Source organism: Neoarius graeffei, chromosome 16 (genome assembly GCF_027579695.1).
Source record: "Neoarius graeffei isolate fNeoGra1 chromosome 16, fNeoGra1.pri, whole genome shotgun sequence".
In the NCBI taxonomy this organism is placed as follows: Eukaryota; Metazoa; Chordata; class Actinopteri; order Siluriformes; family Ariidae; genus Neoarius; species Neoarius graeffei.
In genome coordinates, this window is record NC_083584.1 from 67,940,855 (window position 1) to 67,964,513 (window position 23,659).

General features: G+C 43.3%; 1 pseudogene; it reads right to left on the reverse strand.

The window, feature by feature from the left end:
- LOC132900280 (piggyBac transposable element-derived protein 4-like) overlaps positions 1-23,659 on the reverse strand; it is a 41,542-nt pseudogene that overhangs the window by 12,206 nt on the left and 5,677 nt on the right.

Below are 23,659 nucleotides of genomic sequence, written 5' to 3' on the forward strand. Positions count from 1 at the left end.
TGTATGCAGCTTAAGTAGCCACGAGCTCAGCCTCTTATCATACAGCTGATTCGCGAAAAAAAAAAAACCAAAAGACTTAAATCATCATGTGAATGGCCCATATGGTAATTTACCCACACTCCCCAGCAGGCTACAGTCCTGACAAAAACGAGACAATTTGCAACAAAAAATGTATGCTTTTCCAACAAAACAATCTATTATCTGAAATACTGATTGCATTCTTCAAGATCTCAACTTGCACATGATGGAAAAAAACGAAAATCACAAAATATTTCGAAAAAAAATGCTTCTTTTGCGATTATCTCGGATTCGTTTCGGCCGACATGCATCCCTGGATTTGGTGAGGTGTCACATATTCATGTGTTAGAATGGCCCAGTCAAAGTCTAGACCTAAATCCCATTGAGCATCTGTGGCAAGACTTGAAAATTGCTGTTCACAGACACTCTCCATCCAATCTGGCTGAGCTTGAGCTATTTTGCAAAGAAGAATGGGCAAAAATTTCAGTGTCTAGATGTGCAAAGCTGGTAGAGACATACCACAAAAGACTTGCAGCTGTAATTGCAGCAAAAGGTGGCTCTACAAAGTATTGACGCAGGGGGGCTGAATACTAATGCACATCACATTTTTCAGATTTTTATTTGTTTAAAATTTTGAAGACCATTTATCATTTTTGTTTCACTTCACAATTATGTGCTACTCTGTGTTAGTCTATCACATAAAATCTCAATAAAAAACTTTTAAGATCATGGTTGTAAGGTGGAAAAATGTGAAAAAGTTCAAGGGGTATGAATACTTTTGCAAGGCACTGTACACAAACTTGGAAGAATTGACAGGCTTGTTCTTTGTATTCAGCAGTTGGGGTGGAAGCTCAGGCTTGTTTTTCCATATTATTCCCACCATGGTCAGCTTCTTCTTTAGGAGCTCCTGTCCCAGCTTGTGGGAGGTAAAAAAAATTGCTGCATGTGATGTTGTGTCCACTTAGTCCCTGAGTCATGTTCAGGACAACTCTCATTCCTTGATTTTTCTCAGAGGCTCCTCCATCCGGCTTCCCTGAGTAGACTTGTAAGTTCTGAGCATATGATGAAGTGGCATCACAGGCTGTCCAGATCTTTATTCCATATTTTGCAGGTTTTGATGGTATATATTGCCTAAAGGGGCAGCGGCCCCTAAATGACATCAGCTGCTCATCAATGGTGACATTAGGCCCAGGGTTGTAAAACAGGGGGAGGTGATGCACCCACTTGCCCCACACTGTCCTGATGGCAGCAAGCTTGTCTCTCTGCCATCGAGCTGTCATCCCGGTTATCAAAGCGGATAATCCTGGAAATTATGTGGGAGTTTTCCAGAGACATTGTTGCATAGAAAAGTTCTCTGCCAGTTTCTGCATCCCACAGGGATTCTGTGGATTCCCCTTTGGACCTGAAAACTCCAGCAAGGATAAGAACCCCAAAGTAGGCCTGTAAATGGGTTTGGTCCATCTCCTCCCACTTTTCTCCAAAAACATGCCTTCCTTCTAAATTAGTGCAATCCAGAATAATGTTCTGGATGGAATAAGGGATGAAAAGTTCAAAAGAAGACTTGATGTCCTGCACATGAGAAACCGCCATCTGTTTCGGCCCTGGTTGCATCTTTATCACATTGGCAGCCATGCATGGTGGCTCATTTCTTGGGCAAGAAGACCATTCAATTTCTCCATTCTTTGACATCCATGTTTCTTCACCTGCTAGCTGCTGCCGGGCTGGTCTTGGGGCTGGCTGCTGATGGGCTGGTCCTGGGGATGACTGCTGATGGGCTGGTCCTGGGGCTTGTCTTCGTTTTGGGACTGGCTGGTGCTCCATCTCATCCTTTTCTTCAAAATCACTGTCAGATTCTGAATTTTCAGAAATGTGATCCTCACATTTTGAAACTTCTTCCTCTACATCATCATCAAAAGCTTCTCTCTCTTCCAAAATCATTTACAAGGCCATCTGAGCAGAGAATCTTTCAGCCATCTTGATCAGTTGTGATAAGGAACCACATCGGAAAAGTTACATTTATTGTGTCCTGCACCCAATTTACAGGAACCTCTGTATTGGTTCCTGCAAGACAGAAGGTAAAATGTGCAGGAATGTGAGAGCAGACAGGTGCCTGTGCTTGAATTTTGCAACAATGTTGCAACCTTGTCTGGGAAACATAAAACTCACACACAGAAACACTCAGAAACATAAAACTCACACACACAGAAACATAAAACTCACACACACACACACACACACACACACACACACACACACACACACACACAAACAGCAGGCCCAGAAAGGAGGAGGACAGAGTGAAGGTACACACTTTTATTAGCCCCGGGTCCAGTGGACCCGAACATCCTGTATGTAATATACAGTAAATGTGTAAGGGGGTGTACAGTGTGTGGTCATTGAAAATGTGTTCTGATATATTCTTCACAGAAAATGAGCCAAGGCCAATGAGTCTGAGTTTGAAGAAATAATTAATTGTAGCATTGTTCCTTTGATAAAAATGAAAACGGATCCCACTAACCCGACCGCCATACAAAGGTTAAACTAGTTTGGTATGCTTGCAAGCTTGGACTATATTTCACAGATGGGTCAGAGGTGTATTCCCAGTCAGCAGTATTCAAACACTCTCTTATCCAAGGCCCCAAAGCTTTCCAACTACCCTTCTGTCCCTTTGCCAGGGATACATGTGGCACACTACCTGGCATGGTAAAAGAATACATTTCTTTCAATTTCACATATGCTGCACACTAGAGCCCTGCACTCCCGCGGGAATCCCGCAGGACTCGCGGGACCCGCCGCAAAGCAGTGCGGCGCGGGACAAATTTTGAAAGCTCATTGGGGGCACAGGCGGGACCGGAAGTGCACATATGCGCGCGCGGGCGGGAGCAGGAGTGCACATATGTGGCGCACGCAGGAGCAGTGATAAGCTGCAGTCCCGCTGACTAAAAATGTGTTTGAAATAAAATGTATAAATTATTAATTTATGTTTATCATATATAATTTGTGCTGTATATTTTATTTGGCATTAATAAAAACATTTTAAGATGCCTAAATTTGCAGAGAGAGTCAGATTGCCAGAGGAATAGCAACTTAAATTTGCCATTGATCACCCTAACAGGAAATCCTTTGATCACTCTAATGACTCGCAGTTCACACCCAGCTAGCAAGAGAACCATGAGTGAAGTGATTTATGGCTTGCGTTAGTCTACAACTTTAGTCAGAGAGACATGTTACACAGTGACGGTAGGCTTGACTCAATGCTATCCCAGAAATCCTTCCTGTAATATGCAAATTTGGCTGTCCAATCAGAGGCGGCCAAATTTGCATATTACAGGAAGGATTTCTGGGATAGCATTGAGTCAAGCCAAGCAAGTCACTGTGTAACATCTCTCTTTGACTAAAGTTGTAGACTAACTCAAGCAGTAAATCAATTCACTGCTCTTACTAGCTCTGCTTTGCAATAAAAAAAAAAAAACACACCATTGGTACAAAGCAAGCCCATTCACTTTTTTATGCTGATCAGAGACTTACAATGGTTTCTCATATGATAAAAATGTGTGATTCACGATTAAATATTTTAATCTTTTAACAGCACTAATTATTATTATTAGAGACAATACATGCTGAATTCCGAACCAAAGTAAATAATAACAACGTGAGCTGTAGATATTTATGCTGAAATCCACTCAAAGTAGAGGGCGGGGCACCATCACGCTGTGTCAAGACAAGAACTTTCCTGAGAAATAACGTGAACGTCTGCATCATGCAGGATTTGCGGGCGGGAGCGGGACAAAATATGGCAGGCGCGGGCGGGAGCGGGACTGAAAATCATAATTTTTTTGTGGGCGCGGGCGGGAGCGGGACTGAAAATCATAATTCTTTGCGGGCGCGGGCGGGAGTGGGACTGCACAATGCGGGCGCGGGCGGGAGCGGGACTGAAAAATCTGACCCGCGCAGAACTCTACTGCACACCTATGTCTGTCCCAAAACAATCTATCTAATACCAAATTTTCACTTTTACTCTGCTGCTTAAACCACACTTGTTCAAAATGCTTATTTGGAACTTCCTTTGACACACGTGCAGTGTAGCACATCTGTAAGCATGTACTCAGTGTGAATTGGGTTTGTGCATTCTTTTTCCATCTGCATCAGCGAGATGTTCACTGACCTTACTGCTGTGGGCACTAAATGCCACGCGTACACATACAGCGGCGGCTCACAGCTATGCTTTACTAAGATTAAGTCAAAATCATCCCTCTCTGAGGGACCTACCACTTGTAGCCCCTGTGGTGTGCTCATTAAGCTGATACCCAATTTACACATTAAGTCACGGCCCATTAGATTAATCAGACAGCAATGTGATAACAAAACTGAAAACTTAAAGCTTACCTTCCCAGCATAGCTACAATGTAGGGGCACAGTGAATTTTTCATTCACAGCTTGGCCTGATGCACCCACGGTGTGCAGGAACCTCCCGCTGAGCTTTGGCATCTCAGTGAACTCAGAGGCTTTAACCTTCTGGGGTCTGAGGGTATTTTCTGGCAATCAAATTATTTTGGCATGCTCTGATTTTGTTGTTAATTTCAAGAAATCCAAGCAGTATTCAGCACAAGTTCAGCTACAATAATATCCATGTAGTATGTATGTCATGGTTGTACTTAAAAAAATACAGATAAATGAGGATATTGTAAAAAAGAGTTTTAGAACTGTGTTGGAATGTGTGAAAAAAAACATGACCTTACCCATTCTGTCAAACCATTTTGGGCACTTGAGGTGATTCTGTTCAGTCTTAGGAATGTATCAAGCACAAAACTTAAATCTGCTCCATTGAATTGGACAATTAACTGGCCATCAAAAAAAGTATGTCCTATTGTTTTGGGATAAAGGGTTGGCAGTGGGAGGGGTATTTAATGAGAAGTTGAAAAAAAATTCCATTCCATTCAATGAGAAGAAGGAAATCCCCTCCTACTGCCAACTCTTAATCCCATCAGATTAACTCTTAATCCCATCAGGTCAAGTCCCAATGGGTAAGGTCATGTTTTTTCACACATTCCAACACAGTTCTAAAACTGATTTTTATAATAGCTTCATTTATCTGGTATTTGACTTTATTTTGGTATTTGACTCTATTCAGTGTGTCTTGAAATTAACTCTTGTACTGTTTTACTCAGTTCAGAGCCACAACCAACTCTGTTACTCTGTTACACAATTACACTGATTATCAATGGTGCCTTTTTTACTTTGACTCGATCCAGCCAAAGATTAACTCAAGTAAGTGTAAATATTTAACTATTTTGATGAAAATACTTTTAATTCGGGAAAAATTGCTCAGTCATTTTTCCTGTGCATGCACTACAGCATATGCATACCAACCGATCTGCTCATCAGAAATAAGAGAAATATTTACACTTACTTGAGTTAATCTTTGGCTGGATCGAGTCAAAGTTTATTAATCATAAAAAGATTTGCTGCCTAGCTCGATTAGCTTTTCAGCTATTTCTAGGCAGCATCATACTATTTGTCTGTTTTACATTTTAATTATTTGTAAATTTTAGTGTTTAGTATGAAATAAAGTTGATTACAGTGAAAGTAAAAAAGGCACCATTGATACGGTAGCAGCTATTGAATTTTTCCCGTTCCAGCCGCACGCCATGCGACTGCCATGTGACTGCCGTGCAGTTACCAGCTGAACGCCAGGGGGCTGCCATGGATGGCTCAGACCCCCTCCCTCTCCTATTTTAATTCTAAACACGTCCATTCATTCGATTCCATGGTGTCGCCATTAGATGGCACTTCTCTCATAAAAAAAAACTACTTGAAATGTGTGAAGCTGTTGTACTGCACTGTTTTTTATGATCTTATGGATTAAAAACATTGAGATGATGAGCCATCTGAAAGTCTTTTTTGGGGGGGTACATCTTACCTTCTCCGAATAAGTAATGGTTACTAAGTGATATTAATTACCTTTGATTAGTAATTATCAGGTATTACCTACTAGCAAACAAGAGATAATTTTACCCAATTTCAGTGAGGAAAATACAGTGGGGCAAAAAAGTATTTAGTCAGTCACCAATTGTGCAAGTTCTCCCACTTAAAAAGATGAGCGAGGCCTGTAATTTTCATCATAGGTACACTTCAACTATGAGAGACAGAATGAGAAAAAAAAAATCCAGAAAATCACATTGTCTGATTTTTAAAGAATTTATTTGCAAATTATGGTGGAAAATAAGTATTTGGTCAATAACAAAAGTTCATCTCAATACTTTGTTATATACCCTTTGTTGGCAATGACAGAGGTCAAACGTTTTCTGTAAGTCTTCACAAGGTTTTCACACACTGTTGCTGGTATTTTGGCCCATTCCTCCATGCAGAGCTCCTCTAGAGCAGTGATGTTTTGGGGCTGTCGCTGGGCAACACGGACTTTCAACTCCCTCCAAAGATTTTCTATGGGGTTGAGATCTGGAGACTGGCTAGGCCACTCCAGGACCTTGAAATGCTTCTTACGAAGCCACTCCTTCGTTGCCCGGGCGGTGTGTTTGGGATCATTGTCATGCTGAAAGACCCAGCCACGTTTCATCTTCAATGCCCTTGCTGATGGAAGGAGGTTTTCACTCAAAATCTCACGATACATGGCCCCATTCATTCTTTCCTTTACACGGATCAGTCGTCCTGGTCCCTTTGCAGAAAAACAGCCCCAAAGCATGATGTTTCCACCCCCATGCTTCACAGTAGGTATGGTGTTCTTTGGATGCAGCTCAGCATTCTTTCTCCTCCAAACACGACAAGTTGAGTTTTTACCAAAAAGTTCTATTTTGGTTTCATCTGACCATATGACATTCTCCCAATCCTCTTCTGGATCATCCAAACGCTCTCTAGCAAACTTCAGACGGGCCTGGACATGTACTGGCTTAAGCAGGGGGACACATCTGGCACTGCAGGATTTGAGTCCCTGGCGGCGTAGTGTGTTACTGATGGTAGCCTTTGTTACTTTGGTCCCAGCTCTCTGCAGGTCATTCACTAGGTCCCCCCGTGTGGTTCTGGGATTTTTGCTCACCGTTCTTGTGATCATTTTGAGCCCACGGGGTGAGATCTTGCGTGGAGCCCCAGATCGAGGGAGATTATCAGTGGCCTTGTATGTCTTCCATTTTCTAATAATTGCTCCCACAGTTGATTTCTTCACACCAAGCTGCTTACCTATTGCAGATTCAGTCTTCCCAGCCTGGTGCAGGTCTACAATTTTGTTTCTGGTGTCCTTTGACAGCTCTTTGGTCTTGGCCATAGTGGAGTTTGGAGTGTGACTGTTTGAGGTTGTGGACAGGTGTCTTTTATACTGATAATGAGTTCAAACAGGTGCCATTAATACAGGTAATGAGTGGAGGACAGAGGAGCCTCTTAAAGAAGAAGTTACAGGTCTGTGAGAGCCAGAAATCTTGCTTGTTTGTCGGTGACCAAATACTTATTTTACCGAGGAATTTACCAATTAATTCATTAAAAATCCTACAATGTGATTTCCTGGATTCTTTCCCCCCATTCTGTCTCTCGTAGTTGAAGTGTACCTATGATGAAAATTACAGGCCTCTCTCATCTTTTTAAGTAGGAGAACTTGCACAATTGGTGGCTGACTAAATACTTTTTTGCCCCACTGTAGCTGTTGAATAGATACATAAATGTGAGGTAAATTTTACCCAATTTAAGTATTTCATAGCTTTTATTTCAGTTATTTTATACTCAATATATGGAATGAAATCTACCCCAAACAAGTCAATGAAAATTGTTACCTCAGATTTATTGGGTAAATTCTATACCGTAGGTTACTTTTTTCAGTGTGCACTGTATGAAGTGATTTTGGAGAGTGGTAAATATAATCTAAGCAAACCAGATAAAATTTACTCAATTATTGCAGTCAGCCAAGGAATATTTAGGAATTATTGCAGTCAGCCAGGGAACTCTCGGACTGCCATCTTCCTCTCTCCGGCTGTTACGGTAGTTTAGTGAGCTACGGTATACCGTAAAACAGGTTCATTACTTGAAATGTTGTGTGAAGCTGTTGTACTGCACTTTATTTTGTGTTTTTTGATCATTTGGTGCATCATTGCTGCATATAAACAAGGCGGTTCAGTTATTTGTTGTATAAATGCACCTGGACTGCAGATTTGGTCAGTCCAGAAACAACATTTGAAGCTGTTAGTTAGTGAGTTATAAAACAGGTTCATTACTTGAAATGTTGTGTGAAGCTGTTGTACTGCACTTTATTCTGTGTTTTTTTTTTTGATGATTTTATGGATTAAAAACATTGAGATGATGAACCATCTGAAAGTCTTTTTTTGGGGGGTACATCTTACCTTCTCCGAATAAGTAATGGTTACTACTGTAAGTGATATTAATTACCTTTGATTAGTAATTATCAGGTATTACCTACTAACAAACAAGAGATAATTTTACCCAATTTCAATGAGAAAGTAGCTGTTGAATAGATACATAAATGTGAGGTAAATTTTACCCAATTTAAGTATTTCATAGCTTTTTATTTCAGTTATTTTATACTCAATATATGGAATTAAATCTACCCCAAACAAGTCAATACAAATTGTTACCTCAGATTTATTGGGTAAATTCTATACGGTAGGTTACTTTTTTCAGTGCAGGAGCAGGCGAAACTGCGGGTCTTGGTAGTCTGGTCATTACTCTTGTACCGGTAACTCCTGAAACATGGTTCGTGCCTTGGGTTTTTCACCCTCACTCCTCTCTCCCTGTTTTCTGCCAACCTCTATACCAGCTACTGTTAAACAAAGGCAAACTCGCTCAAAAATAAATATTTTTAAAAAAGTGACTCTTGCAATCACTGTGCACTTTTTAGTGTTACATGTAGGTCCTGCTTTCAAATAGGCTAGACAATATTAAATAGTGGCAATGTTGGGATGACTGAAAACAGACTTTTTTTTTGCTTATAAGACTTTACTAACTACTGAAATCTATTACAAGTTGAATGTAGCCACTGATTACTGTTTCATGAAGTAGGCCTTATAGGGCACGCTAAACAACATGCTTGTGATGAAAGTACCGTATAGCTTAATTGTTTGAATCAGTGTATCATTCTATGTAGTGAAAGTTCATTATGTCTACCTATTGAAACTATTCTTTAAATTCGTTTCTTAAGACAAGGATTTTTTAAGATGTTACCTTGACAGTTTCGGCGATAAACTTCCGCCTTCTTCAAAACAGTTACCAGATGTCGAGTGGTGACGTGCCTTATCAGCTGATGTTACTCTAAGGAGGCGTGAACGTCCCGCCCAATTTGACAGGTAGTTCACGCCTCCTGCTGTCAGGTCGCTCCTCCAGGACGGCGCTCCAGGTGTGTGACAGCGCGTACGCTCCCTCATCCCAGTTCATTGTTCTCTGCGCACGCTTTCGTATCTCCACTGCCTCTAAAATCCAATGCTGGAATCTATTTTCTTCAGCGCGAATGACTCTGGCCTCTTCCCAATTCATTATATGATTTTGCCGTTTACAGTGGTCTGAAATGGCTGATTTTAAGTTTTCTTGGTGTACTTTTTCTTTTTCGGATCTTGTGAGTCTTTTTGTTGTTTCTTTTTCACATTCTATTTGGTGTTCTTTTTTGCGAGTATGGAAGCATCTGCCCGTTTCGCCAATATAAACTTTATTACATGAACAGCAAGGGATTTCATATATGACGTTGCATTTATTGTCCAGTTTTATTTTGTCTTTGGGGTGAACTAGCAGCTGTCGGAGGTTTTTGTATGGTTTGACCGGGGTGTTGATGTGATATTTCTTCATGGATCGTTGGATGCGTTCTGTAACTCCTTTTATGTATGGTAGTGTGACAAAGCCTCGGTTTGTTTTTTCTGTGTTTTTCCTTGTTTGTTTGTTTTTTTCCTTTGTTTGTGTCTGTAATTTCCCTTTTCGGATTGCCCATGGTGGATATTGGCAGTTTTTTAATGCCTGTTGGATGTGTTGTTCCTCCTCCTGTCTGTCTTTCTCCTCCGTGATGCTCTGTGCTCGGTCGTATAGTGTTCTGATTACTGACATTTTGTGTGCGATGGGATATTCAGATGTCCAGAGTAGATATTGGTCGGTATGTGTAGGTTTTCTGTATGTTGTGATTTTAATGTTCCCTTCTTCTGTGTGGTGTATTTTTAGGTCCAGAAAAGCTATTGTCTTGTCCGTTTCCTCTTCGTGTGTGAATTTGATGTTGCCTGTCTTGTCTATGGAGTTTAGATGATCCGTGAATTGTTGTGTGTGACCTGTTTTGGTTATTTCAAGAATGTCATCAACATATCTTTTCCAGAAGATAGGTTTGCAGTCATCCGGTGCTGTTTCTATGGCTCGGGTTTCCAGATCCTCCATAAAAAAAGTTGCATAGAGTGGCAGATAGCGGGTCCCTCATTGCAAATCCCTCTTTTTGTCTGTAAATTGTGCCTCTGAATTGGAAATATGTGGAAGTGGAAATGAAATGTAATAGTTTTGTTATGTCCTGTGCTGTAAATTTTGTACGTTTTTTCAGACAAAAACAAAGGAAAAAAAACAAACAAACAAGGAAAAACACAGAAAAAACAAACCGAGGCTTTGTCACACTACCATACATAAAAGGAGTTACAGAACGCATCCAATGATCCATGAAGAAATACCACATCAACACCCCGGTCAAACCATACAAAAACCTCCGACAGCTGCTAGTTCACCCCAAAGACAAAATAAAACTGGACAATAAATGCAACGTCATATATGAAATCCCTTGCCGTTCATGTAATAAAGTTTATATTGGCGAAACGGGCAGATGCTTCCATACTCGCAAAAAAGAACACCAAATAGAATGTGAAAAAGAAACAACAAAAAGACTCACAAGATCCGAAAAAGAAAAAGCACACCAAGAAAACTTAAAATCAGCCATTTCAGACCACTGTAAATGGCAAAATCATATAATGAATTGGGAAGAGGCCAGAGTCATTCGCGCTGAAGAAAATAGATTCCAGCGTTGGATTTTAGAGGCAGTGGAGATACGAAAGCATGCGCAGAGAACGATGAACCGGGATGAGGGAGCGTACGCGCTGTCACACACCTGGAGCGCCGTCCTGGAGGAGCGACCTGACAGCAGGAGGCGTGAACTACCTGTCAAATTGGGCGGGATGTTCACGCCTCCTTAGAGTAACATCAGCTGATAAGGCACGTCACCACTCGACATCTGGTGACTGTTTTGAAGAAGGCGGAAGTTTATCACCGAAACTGTCAAGGTAACATATTAAAAAATCCTTGTCTTAAGAAACGAATTTAAAGAATAGTGTATCATTCGTTCTTTCTATTTTCAAATAATAATAATAATAATAATAATAATAATAATAATTTAAATTTATATAGCGCCTTTCAAAAAACCCAAGGACGCTTTACAATTATAGACAAGGAAAGAAAAAAAATAAAAATAAATAAAAATATAATAAAAAGTAAAAAGTCCACCAAGTAGGGGTCAGGATGTAATTCCCGTGGTGTAGCAGCCACAGTCCCACCAAAAGGCGCACGAAAACAAGTCCCACATCTCCAGCACCGCCGCCGTGACGCCGTCAGCAACATCGCTCGAACACCACACCATGGATCCACACAGCGAGCAGAGAAGCTCCGCCACACAGAGCACTGGTGTGTCCCAAACTGCCTGCACAGCCGCCGCGATCAAAAATGGCAATCAAAAAGTGACTGGTTATTTTATTTGTTTTTATTTTAACACAAAAAAAGAAAAAATGACTGTTTTTTCATATTTTTTTTATATGAGCCTAAAATTGAAATGAAAGTCATTTTTTGATTGCCAATTAAAACTTTAAAGAACGAATGATACACAATCCGTGTATCATTCGTTCTTTCTTTTTTTCAGTAATACGCAATGACTTGGCCAGGCCCTTTCTTTAGTGTAATAAGAGACAGTAGAGAGGTTCATGCCATTTGTCTATTTTTATTAAAATGTACCAGTAAAGTGTAATCACAAAACAGTATCATATTTGAACCGACAAGAGACAGTTACCGTATCATTTCCCACTATGCCCTCCTTTGCTCCTAATAACCAGATTTATCACGTTTAATTATTAACAATTATAATAATAATAAATCAATATAAAACCCTGACATCTACAGATGATTTTCAACAAATAGGGGGCAGGGAAGCCCGCACACTCCAGCAGCGAGTGATCTGTGATGAGATGATTTTGAGAAGAAAAAAAAAACCGCTCAACACCAGGAAATGTGGATTAAAGCAGAAAATTTCGTTAGGTAAAATCATTTTAGAAATTTTAGAAATCATTACATTCTTGTTTTTTCAATAAAAATAATATTTTTTTAACTTTATAATGCTAAGTTACATGCCGGGGCTCTGTCAGTCATTGATAGCCCAACTAATCACAGCACTGTGGTTCTTTTCCTGATCCTTGGCATTGTTTTTTTTCTTTCTTTGTTGATAATGTGTTATCGTATATGATAAACACTGTTCATTAAAAGGCCCAGAGATTTTCACTTCTGCTGCATGCCCCCTCCTCTCTGCAAAAATTGTGTATTCCTCTCAAGGTGCTGTCTCCATTGTATTGTGAACAGCCACTCCACCCCCCACTGAGGTTGCTATTCATGAATGGTAATTTGGTTTTAGGTTACACCCCAATTTCAATGACAATTTACTCTGCCAAGCTCACAATGTCAGAGGACAGAGGACTGGAATTAGTGCCCCAAAAAACACAATTTCAGCTTGGAAAAACTACAGACGGTATAACTTCAGGAAGAAAATAAACATTTATTTCACACTAAGAAAAGCAGGCTCGCTACATATGGAGGCTATACAAAGCACAGAAATGTAGCATACAGTTGTCCCATCTAGTAGTTTCCACATTCCCATGGTGAGTCTTTCCTATGGTACATTTGCCACAGGTGTATTTGTGTCAGCGTACACAAAGTTCAGTGCTTCTGTTATTATTGCAGGGTATGCGCACCTGGCACTGTCTTTTTCTTCTGAGAAACTTTCATCTCATACTGCTGTTTGTGTTCTTCCCCTTGTGCCTTTTCCTGCAAAAGCCTGTTTTGAAGTTCCTCTGCAAGCTCCAGCATGAACAATTGGCGACTTTCTTTGGATCCTGTACATGCTGTGTACAAGACATGTGCATTTGTGACAGCCATGTCAAGCAGGTTGTAAAACACAGCCATGGTTCCTGCACGCACCGAGTAGTTGCGTAATTTCTGGTCCATGATATCAACGCTGCATTTAAAATGGTTGTAATCAACAACAGTGTTTGGTTTTTGTTTTGGGGTGTCCACAATTTCCACTTTCTGATGCATGGTGCTCAGAAGACAAACAGATTTATTTTTTTTGTTGCAAACACCATCAGCAAGGCACTTCCAGATGTGAACACCTGTGTGGAGTACAACTGGTGCCCTGAGGTTTCCTTTGCAGTTGCTGGTAGCTCCTGACGATTTTTGTTGATGGTGCCAAGCAGAGTTGTTTTTCGTTGAAGAAGCCTGTTAGCCAAAGACAGAGAGGTGAAGAAATTATCCATAGTTACAGTCCTTCCCTGGTCCATACGGTAAATGGTTCCATCAATTTCAAAACAACATTCTCTGATAGCCTCTGTCCCGTTGGACAAGTGGGATCTTTTCCCAAGTAAGGGATGGCATTACACATGTATTTTGTGTCCAGATCTGCTGCAATCCAAAACTTGATTCCAAACTTGTCAGGGTTGGATGCGATGTACTGCAGAAAGGGACAACGAACCTTTGAAGGAAATAACTGCTCATGCATGGTAACATGTTGCCCTGGACTGTAGGATGACACACAATTCTGAACAAACTCCTGCCAGATGTCTGAAATTGCTGCAAATTTGTCTGTTTGTATGCGCTCCTTGCGGGTGTCCTTGTTGTTGAAGCGAAGGTACCGCTTTATTTCAAGAAAGTGGTTACGGGGCATTATGGCTTTGATATCGGGGTTGCCGAATCTATTGGCCCACATGAGTTGCATGGCACCAATGTAGCCCTTGGCAGCCCTTCGAAAAAGGATTGCGAGGAACGCCATCAGCTCGAAAACACTCATCTGCCAGCTGGGATTTGTTCTATGGCCCTCCTGGACTGTGCAGTCTCTGATGGCCAACAACATGCTGATATCCAACAAATACAGGAAGCTTTGAAGGCGACTCATGATTTTGCATGTTGCAAACTCTGTTGGCCCTCCAGATCCATTGAATGCTGTCTGTGGAGTTTCGTGAGCAGAAAAGTCCAACTTTGTGGTGGAACCACACAGTGCCATCTTTCGCCTTCTCTGTGGATCCAGGTATTATGCCCACATCTGCAACTTTTTGTTTTTTTATTACAAGGGGGGTTGATGTGCATTGTGTCTTCCTCCTCATCTGATGTGGCCTCTGTGTCTGAACTGTCCTGCTCAATCACATACTTGGGTTAGGGTTTCTGGAAAGATCCACGTCCTGGCCTAGGCCAAGGCCGTGTTGTGCACTGTCCTTCCCAAGCCCCATCCTCAATGCTCCACAAGTGCCTGGTCAGTACCCCCATGTTATATTTGGGTTATTATTCCATTATTATTTGAGGCTAGGTTTTGGGCTAGGGGCTAAGGCTAGGGGTTGGGTTAGGGGTGAGCTCAGGTTGGGGTTAGATCCAGGATTTGGGGTTAGGGTTAGAACTGATCCTTCTTGGTTGCCTTGGTTGTGACATTGTGAAGTCTGGTTAGGGTTAGAAACAAAGAGGCTATTTCTCAGGTAACACAATAATTAGGCTTCTTTACACAACAATGGGAGGCAGGTAATGGTATGTTAAACTTATTCACAAATTTGGGGGGGATTTCATTGCAGACTAAAGTCTGCACTTTGGGCCTTCTAGTGTTAAAAATATGCTGTTAACTCAAAACACTTCTTATTCATTGCAAAACGTTTATTTCAGCGCTGTATACAGGTATTGAGCACACAATGTGACCGCTTTTATGCGGTAGCCTAATAATAATAGAACAACCCGAAAATTGCAGGGTAACCCCAGACCTGCAAAAGTGATGCACTATTGGCAAAAGAGCCAGCGACGTATGAAAAAAACCCACACCTTGGACCAAATACATATTATTTTCGGCACGCTGCTCCACCAGTCTGTAATGGTATTTTTCATATGATTACATTACGGTGTAAATGTGGTCTTCAGAAAAAAAAAACATGTTTGCAGACCTTTTGTTAAAATTGCTAAAAGTGATGTTGTAATATTGAAACAATGGGTCTTACAGGGTAAACTACAGTATGGCGTCTAACCTTTTGTAATGCGTAACAGCTCATTTGGCTGGAATGCGCAAGCTGCCCTACCTCCCATTCAGTGAAAAGGGACCATTCTCTTTGAACAATGCAAAAGGCATCCCCCAAAACAGAACATTCAGAACCTGTTTTTCTGTCTCCTGTAAATTGCTAAGGGCAAACACTCAGAACACACACTGAAAAAAATGAGACTTTAGATAAACTGTGGAAAAACCGAATTAAATATTAATTTATGTCTATCATATATAATTTGTGCTGGATATTTTATTTGGCATTAATAAAAACATTTTAAGATGCCTCAATTTGTGGATGTGGTCTAATCTTGCGTACGTTTCCGATTCCTTTCCGCACATGTTTTTTCAGAGGGGACACACACACACACAATGCTAATGCACTACTGCCAATGTGCAATTCTAATATTTTTACCTGTGTGTGTGTCTGTGTGTGTGTGCATAAGTGTGTGTATATATGTGTATGTGTGTGCGTGTGTGTAAAGTCTTATTATTTTTTATTTTGTTCATACACTGACATGCTCATTCTCTCTCTTCTCTCTCACGCACTCTTCTTTTTCACTTTCAAACTCCTTTCTTTCTTTTTATTTATTTTTTCTTATTCCTTTTTATTTTCTTCATTTCCTGTGTGTGTGTGTGTGTGTGTGTGTGTGAGAGAGAGAGAGAGAGAGAGAGAGAGAGAGAGAGAGAGAGAGAATGAATAGCCTCAGTGTAATATGACACTCTGGCCAAACGCTGTCAGGGTTTTACACACACACACAACATGCGGACAGATAGAGAAAGATTGAGAGAGAGAGAGAGAAAGAGAGAGAGAGATACAGATAGACACAGACAGACACAGAGATAGACAGACAGACAGACAGACAGACAGACAGATAGATAGATAGATAGATAGATAGATAGATAGATAGATAGATAGATAGATAGATAGATAGATAGATAGATAGATAGATGTACATGTAAAGCCTCAGCTGCACATGCTGCTTGGCAACGCGCACCCTCGCTCCGTGTGCTAGGTGAAGGATCGGTCAGTGGAGAGCTCAGTTAAGATCAGCATGTTTAATTCCCCAAGCCAATGATAAGAACTTTCGTGAGAAATAACGCGAATGTCTGCATCATGCGGGATTTGCGGGCGGGAGCAGGACAAAATATGGCGGGCGGGAGCAGGACTGAAAATCATAATTCTTTGAGGGAGCGGGACTGAAAATTCTGTCCCACGCAGACCTCTACGGAAAACCCAGGCATGCAGTGTAACCCCCGGGCTACCAAGGCGCATATAGTCCCTGCCGTTTTCCCTTCACATACCGTACATAAATCACCTGTCAGATCTGTTGAATTAATTTTTAATTATATTGACATTGCGCTGTAACCGATGAGTAATTTCATTTCTATTAGGATTTCCCAGTGTGATTGGCAGCTGCAGCAGTGTTGCGCTTCTTTCAGAAAACATATTCAAACTCGCTGTATGAGCGCACTAAAATCGTATGGCTTTTTAACTCCCGGTGAAAGTCCTCCGGGTTGAATTAACTAACTGAAATCAGCTGTTCTCAGTGTTTGATAAACCTGCTTTGTGAAACGGACAATCACTGCTCCTCCCTGTGGAAAAATGAGGGATAGCAGCTGGTTTTCACACAAGCTGCTTAGGGACGTCACCAGTCAGGACTGCATTGACTACATCATTGTGGGGGATAAATTATCTGCACTGACCAATCAGCAGACAGTCAAGAACCAGTCAGGGGATGGCCAAGGGCCTGCAGAGGGCCAGTCATGGAAATGTGGAACAAATTCAATGGCTGCCACTGTAATCAGTGTTGCAGTTCTCAAGATTGAACTGAATCACTGTTCTGAATTAGGATTAGAATCATGAATTGATTCACTGTCCTGAAATTGAATCACTGTCCTAAATCATGAACTGAATCATGAATTGAATCGCTGTCCTGAATCATCTGAAGCGCATAAAATCCACATGCCATCTTGCAACAAGTTTTACCTCCAAATAGCCTAAACTCTGACAGATTTTATTCAATTTACGGTGGGCATTCCCACCGTGAAAGAGAAACCAATTGAAACTGAAATAGTGAAAGTGATTATCATGCTGTTACCATGTGAATAGTCTTTTATGAATACCTAAGTGTGTGCTCAGTGCTCCGACTCCGGTGTGACTGAGTAAGGTGACAAGTTTTATGTTTCATCTAATTTAGGTAATTTAAAACTATAATTTTATTTGGCAGTGGGCACATAGGAAAGTGTAAAGTATAAAGTTTCTGTCAATATGTTTATCATGCTTGTATGATGAAAAACTCATGAAGATATTTATCTAAATACATTACCTACTCATTCTAAACCTGTCGAGCTTTGCCAGCAAAGCTCCTGACCCCAAAGGATTAAGGATGAAATGACCCACCCCTGAATCAACCAGGAAATGTATATCTTGGCCTAAAACACTCAAAGTGATCATAGGCATATTAAAATATTCAGAATTTGTGTACTGTGCATATGCACTCCCCCACCTTTATCTGTTTCTGTTCTAGGTGAGCAATCATGTCAGTAAGTCGTGTAAAGGAATTGGCAGAATCAAGGGATGATTCAGCAAGCATGTCTTCATTGCAAGAGAGTAAGATAGGCAAATTTGTAGAAAGTACAGCAAGCATGTATTCATTGCAAAAGGGCAGAGAGAGAGAGAGAGAGAGAGAAGAGAAAGGAGTGTTTCCCAGTCAGTCACTGCTGTCATGCGCTCACCTGTTTGCATTTGCTTCAGGGCAATCCTTTGCCCAATGCCCCATTTTGCCACAGTTGTAACATCCTCATTGGCCACCCACATTCCGTTCTCTTCCCCTGCCTCTGCCACAACCCTGTCCTCTCCCATGTCCAGCGTGTGGACGCTCGGGGTGGATTAGGACCATGGTGAGCATAGCTTTTTGCAGAGTGCCTTCCTTCCTTCTGTTAGCCTTTTCAGTCAGTTCTTTTGCCCGCTTCTCTGCATGCACTACATGGCTAATTAGTTCTGTCAATCTGCACGTTTCCCAGGTGATGCAGCTGTCTTTGCATGCTCAAGTGAGCTCCGGCCTCATGCCATTCAGCCTAGAACTGCAACCTCTGGCCTTCCCCACAGAACGCTCCCGGGTAGCATATACAATCACGCTCCTCACCAGCAAGGCCAGAGAGTGGGGAACAGCGGTCTGAGACGCTGATGCACCCTTTTGTTCCTGTTTCAAGGATTTCTCCGAGGAGATGAGGTGAACTTTCGACCGCTCTCTGTCCGGCCAGGATGTGGCTAGAGGGCTCATGGAGCTGCGGCAGGGATCCCGGTCTACCTCGGACTTTGCGATCGAGTTCCAGACATTGGCAACATTGTGCAGTTGGAACGAGAGTGCCCAGATCAACATATTCCTGCACAGCCTGTCTGATGCCATTAAGGACGAATTAGTATCGCAGGAACTGCCATCGAACCTCTCCAGCCTCATGGACCTCACCAACCGCATTGATGCCCGAGTCCAGCAATGGAGGAGAGAGAAGAACCGCCCCAGCTTCACCTCCTCTCCACCCCCCACCGTGTCCATCGAAGCCATGCAGATAGACTGGGGTCAGGTGTCAGTGGAGGAACGACAGTGCCGGCAGAGCACAGGGGCCTGTTTCTATTGTGGTCAGCGAGGACACATCTGCCAAGCCTGCCCACTAAAGGGAATGAGACCACCAGTGAATCAAGGGGCCCTGGTGGGCAACACTCGGAACCAGCCCCCCGCTGATCGACCATTACTCCCTGTCATCGTCATCCACAACAACCAGCATCACCATCTCCAGGCTCTCGTTGACTCAGGGGCGGACAGGAACCTGATCTGCTCCACCACCGCCAAGCATCTGGGAATTCCGCTACTCACCCTCGATGTCCCTCTCACAGTCCTGACACTCAAATGGCACCGGCTTGACCACCATCACCCACCTTACCACCTCACTCATCTTGAGGATTTCCGGCAACCACTCTGAAACCATCCAACTCCACGTCATGAACAACCCCCACGTACCCATCATCCTAGGATTACCTTGGTTAACGCAGCACAACCCCCACCTAAACTGGGCCAATAATACCATCCTAGGCTGGAGCCATTCCTGCCTAGCTTCCTGCCTGAACTCCGCTCTGCCTCCTGCCAAACCATCGCAGCCTTCAGCCAGTGAGTTTCCTGACCTCTCTCATGTGCCTCTGGAATACCTGGACTTAAGATGTGTTTTCAGCAGGACCCAAGCAGTGTCCCTCTCTCCTCACAGACCCTATGACTGTGGAATCAACCTCCTGCCTGGGACGGCAACTCTACTCTCTTTCTCCCCTTGAAAGGCAAGCCATGGAGAAGTACATCTCCAAGTCTCTGGCAGCTGGGATCATCCGCCCTTCCTCCTCCCCAGCAGGGGCGGGATTTTTCTTCCTGGAAAAGAAGGACAAGTCACTCCGCCCCTGCATCGACTATCAAGGTTGCAACGCCATCACCATCAAGAACCTTTACCCCCTACTGCTCATGTCTACGGCCTTTGAACTACTCCAGGGAGCCAAAATATTCACCAAGTTGAACTTATGCAATGCCTACCATCTCATCAGGATCAGGGAGGGGGATGAGTGGAAGATGGCCTTTAACACCATTACTAGCCACTACGAGTACCTCGTGGTCCCTTTCGGCCTGACCAGTGTGCCCACAGTCTTCCAGGCATTTTGTCAATGACGTCCTAAGGGACTTTCTTCACATCTTCATTTTCATTTACCTGGATGACATCCTGATCTTCTCTTGCTCCCTGGAGGAACATCAGGGCCATGTCCAGCAGGTCTTCCAGTGCCTGCTAGAAAACAAGCTGTTTGTCAAGGCAGAAAAGAACGAATTCCACCAGAGCTCTGTCTCGTTTCTGGGGTTCATCATCTCCCTGGCTAGGATCCAGATGGACCCCCTCAAGCTTGAGGCAGTCACAGACTGGCCTACTCCATCCTTGTGATGAGAGCTCCAGTGTTTCCTGGGATTCACTAATTTCTACAGGCGCTTCATCCGCGACTTCAACACGGTGGCCGGACCTCTCACCTCGATTAAGACCAAGTTCAAGTGGGGGAAGGAAGCAGAGAAAGCCTTCTCCATGCTCAAGTGCAAGTTCACCACAGCACCCATTCTCACCATACCCGATCCGACCAAACAGTTCATCGTGGAGGTTGACGCTTCCAAGTCTGGGGTGAGAGCTATTCTCTCCCAGAGGGCCAGTGATAAGAAGGTCCACCCCTGCTCCTTCTTCTCTCGCCGGCTGTCCCCTGCTGAACATAATTATGACATTGGCGACAGAGAGTTGTTGGCCATCAAGCTAGCCTTGGAGGAGTGGAGGCACTGGCTCGAGGGGTCAGATCTCGCCTTCCTAGTCTGGACCGACCATAAAAACCTGGAGTACCTCAAGTCTACCAAATGTCTCAATTCCCATCAAGCCCATTGGTCTCTCTTCTTCTCCCGGTTCAACTTCACGCTCTTCTACCGCCCAGGCTCCAAGAACAGCAAACCTGACACCCTGTCCAGGATGTTCTCTTCCCACCAAGAGGAGTCCAAGCCACCCAAGACCATCCTTCCTCCATGCTGCCTGGTGGGAGCTGCCATTCTAGAGGTTGAGAAGCTCATGCAGAAGGCCTTGGAGCAGGACCCTGGTGAAGGTAACTCAAGCAACATACCACCTAACCATCTGTCTGTTCCTGTTCTGTGTGAACCCAGGTGCTGCAGTGGGGTCATGGCTTCAAGTTGGCTTGTCACCCGGGAACTGCTCGAACCCTGGCGCTTGTCCAACAGCGCTTCTGGTGGCCATCCATCAAGGAAGACATCCAGGAGTTTGTGGCAGCCTGCAACACATGTGCCCAGAACAAGACAGCCAATTGACCCCCTTCCGGCTTGTTAAGACCCCTCCCGATTCCTCATTGACCCTGGTCTCACATAGCCCTAGACTTTGTCACAGGACTCCCCAACTCAGGTGGCAATATATGCATCCTCACAGTTATCAACTGTTTCTCCAAGACAGTCCATTTCATCCCTCTGCCCAAGCTTCCCACAGCTAAAGAAACCACAGAATTACTCATCCTTCACATTTTCCACCTACACAGACTCCCCACTGACATTGTCTCCGACCGGGGTCCTCAGTTCACTGCGCAGTTCTGGAGGGCCTTCTGCAAACTCATTGGGGCCTCCTGTAGTCTCTCTTCAGGGTTCCACCCTCAAACCAATGGCCAGGCAGAACAGGCAAACCAAGATTTGGAGGTGGCACTCAGGTGCATGGCGTCCAGGGATGCCAGTTCTTGGAGTAAGTACTTACCTTGGGTCGAGTACGCTCACAACACTCTTCCTTCATCTTCCACAGGTCTCTCACCCTTCCAATGCTCCCTAGGTTACCAACCACCACTCTTCCCTAACCAAGAGGAGGAGGTCACCGTACCCTCAGCCCAGATCTTCATACGCCGCTGCAGGAGGATGTGGGCAATGGCCCGGAGAAAACTCATTCGCTCTGCCATCGCATCCAAGAGGCAGGCCAACAAACGCCGCTCTAAGGCACCCACCTACTGAGTGGGGCAATGAGTCATGCTCTCCACACGCCACCTGCCACTCAGAACTGTCTCCTGCAAGCTGGCTCCCAGGTACCTACGGTAGGACCTTTCCTCATCAGCAAGGTAATCAATCCATGTTCCATCCAACTGGGATTACCACTCACCATGCGACGTATTCACCCCACTTTCCATGTGCCACAGTTTAAACCTCTGGTTTCCAGTTCTTTGGAGAATTTAGGAGAATTTCCTAGGCGGAGTGAGGGCAAATTATAATATTGGTAGGTAATTCTCAGTGTGCTTAGAGCAGGGGTGTCCAAACTGATCCATAAAGGGCCGTGTGGCTGCAGTTTTCATTCCAGCCATGCAGCAGCACACCTGATTTGGCTCATTCAATCAACTGAACTGTCTTCACACAGTCAAATACTTGCAGCCACACCCACCCTTGATTAAAGGGTGGGTGTGTCAGTTGATTGAATAAGCCAAATCAGGTGTGCTGCTGCATGGCTGGAATGAAAACCTGCAGCCACACGGCCCTTTATGGATCAGTTTGGACACCCCTGGCTTAGAGTCTATGAACCTCTCAACTGGTTTCTGAGAACACCATGAGATGATATCCGTACAGTATATGACTGTAGTTTTAGGAATCTACATAGTTGAGTAAGACTCAATGACCCTCTTATTCCAAGAAGTATTCAAAATAAGATGTGCATGAACCAAACCGAATTGAGGAAGGCTCAAACCTCTAATTCCAAGGAACACTTGAAATAAGGATAACTTAGACATATCAAATCACAGTTACTTCCAATTGGCCCTAGGAAACATCTACAGACTTTTATACATTACACATTTGTCTATGATTGGGATTACAAGATCTCAGCTCTCCAGATGGAAGAAGAGAACCCAAGATGATTCATGAAAAATTATCTTACCTTCCTCATGCAAATCCTGGATGAGCCCTCAAAAGTAATAGGTTTTGATTTGTCTATACTGAAGAAAGTTGAATTTACAAAGTAGGATCTAGAAATGGGTGGCACGGTGGTGTAGTGGTTAGCACTGTCACCTCACAGCAAGAAGGTCCTGGGTTCGAGCCCAGCGGCCGATGAGGGCCTTTCTGTGTGGAGTTTGTATGTTCTCCCCGTGTCTGCATGGGGTTCCTCCAGGTGCCCTGGTTTCCCCCACAGTCCAAAGACATGCAGTTTAGGCTAATTGGTGGCTTTAAATTGACCGTTGGTGTGAATGTGAGTGTGAATGGTTGTTTGTCTCTATGTGTCAGCCCTGTGATGACCTGGCAACTTGTCCAGGGTGTACCCCACCTCTCGCCCATAGTCAGCTTGGATAGGCTCCAGTTTGCCTGCGACGCTGTACAGGATAATCAGCTACAGATAATGGATGGATGATCTACATATGTGGTCCTCTGCCACCTAGGAAGTTCTGCATCATAGATGTTCTGGAGAAATAGTCACTGATGCAGACACAGCTGTTCAGAGATGTTTCTCTGTTTATTGAAAGACAAACATAAGTATATATATCCACATTTAAGAGTGTGGTATATGATTGAAGGATGTGATTCAAGAAGCCAATTTGTTTGCATGTGATATGGTAGCTTCAGTGGGTGATGAAGAATTACTGATCAGGATAGCTTTATAAAAAACAGAGAGCAGATGTGCACACAAAAATAAGGTTCAAGGATTTATCTGGAACTAGCCAAAACAAGTAGCGAGCAAACTAGCCAAAAGAAGATGCAAGCATGCTAAGCAAATACAGTGGTGCTTGAAAGTTTGTGAACTGTTACGGCATGGCTCGTAAACTCG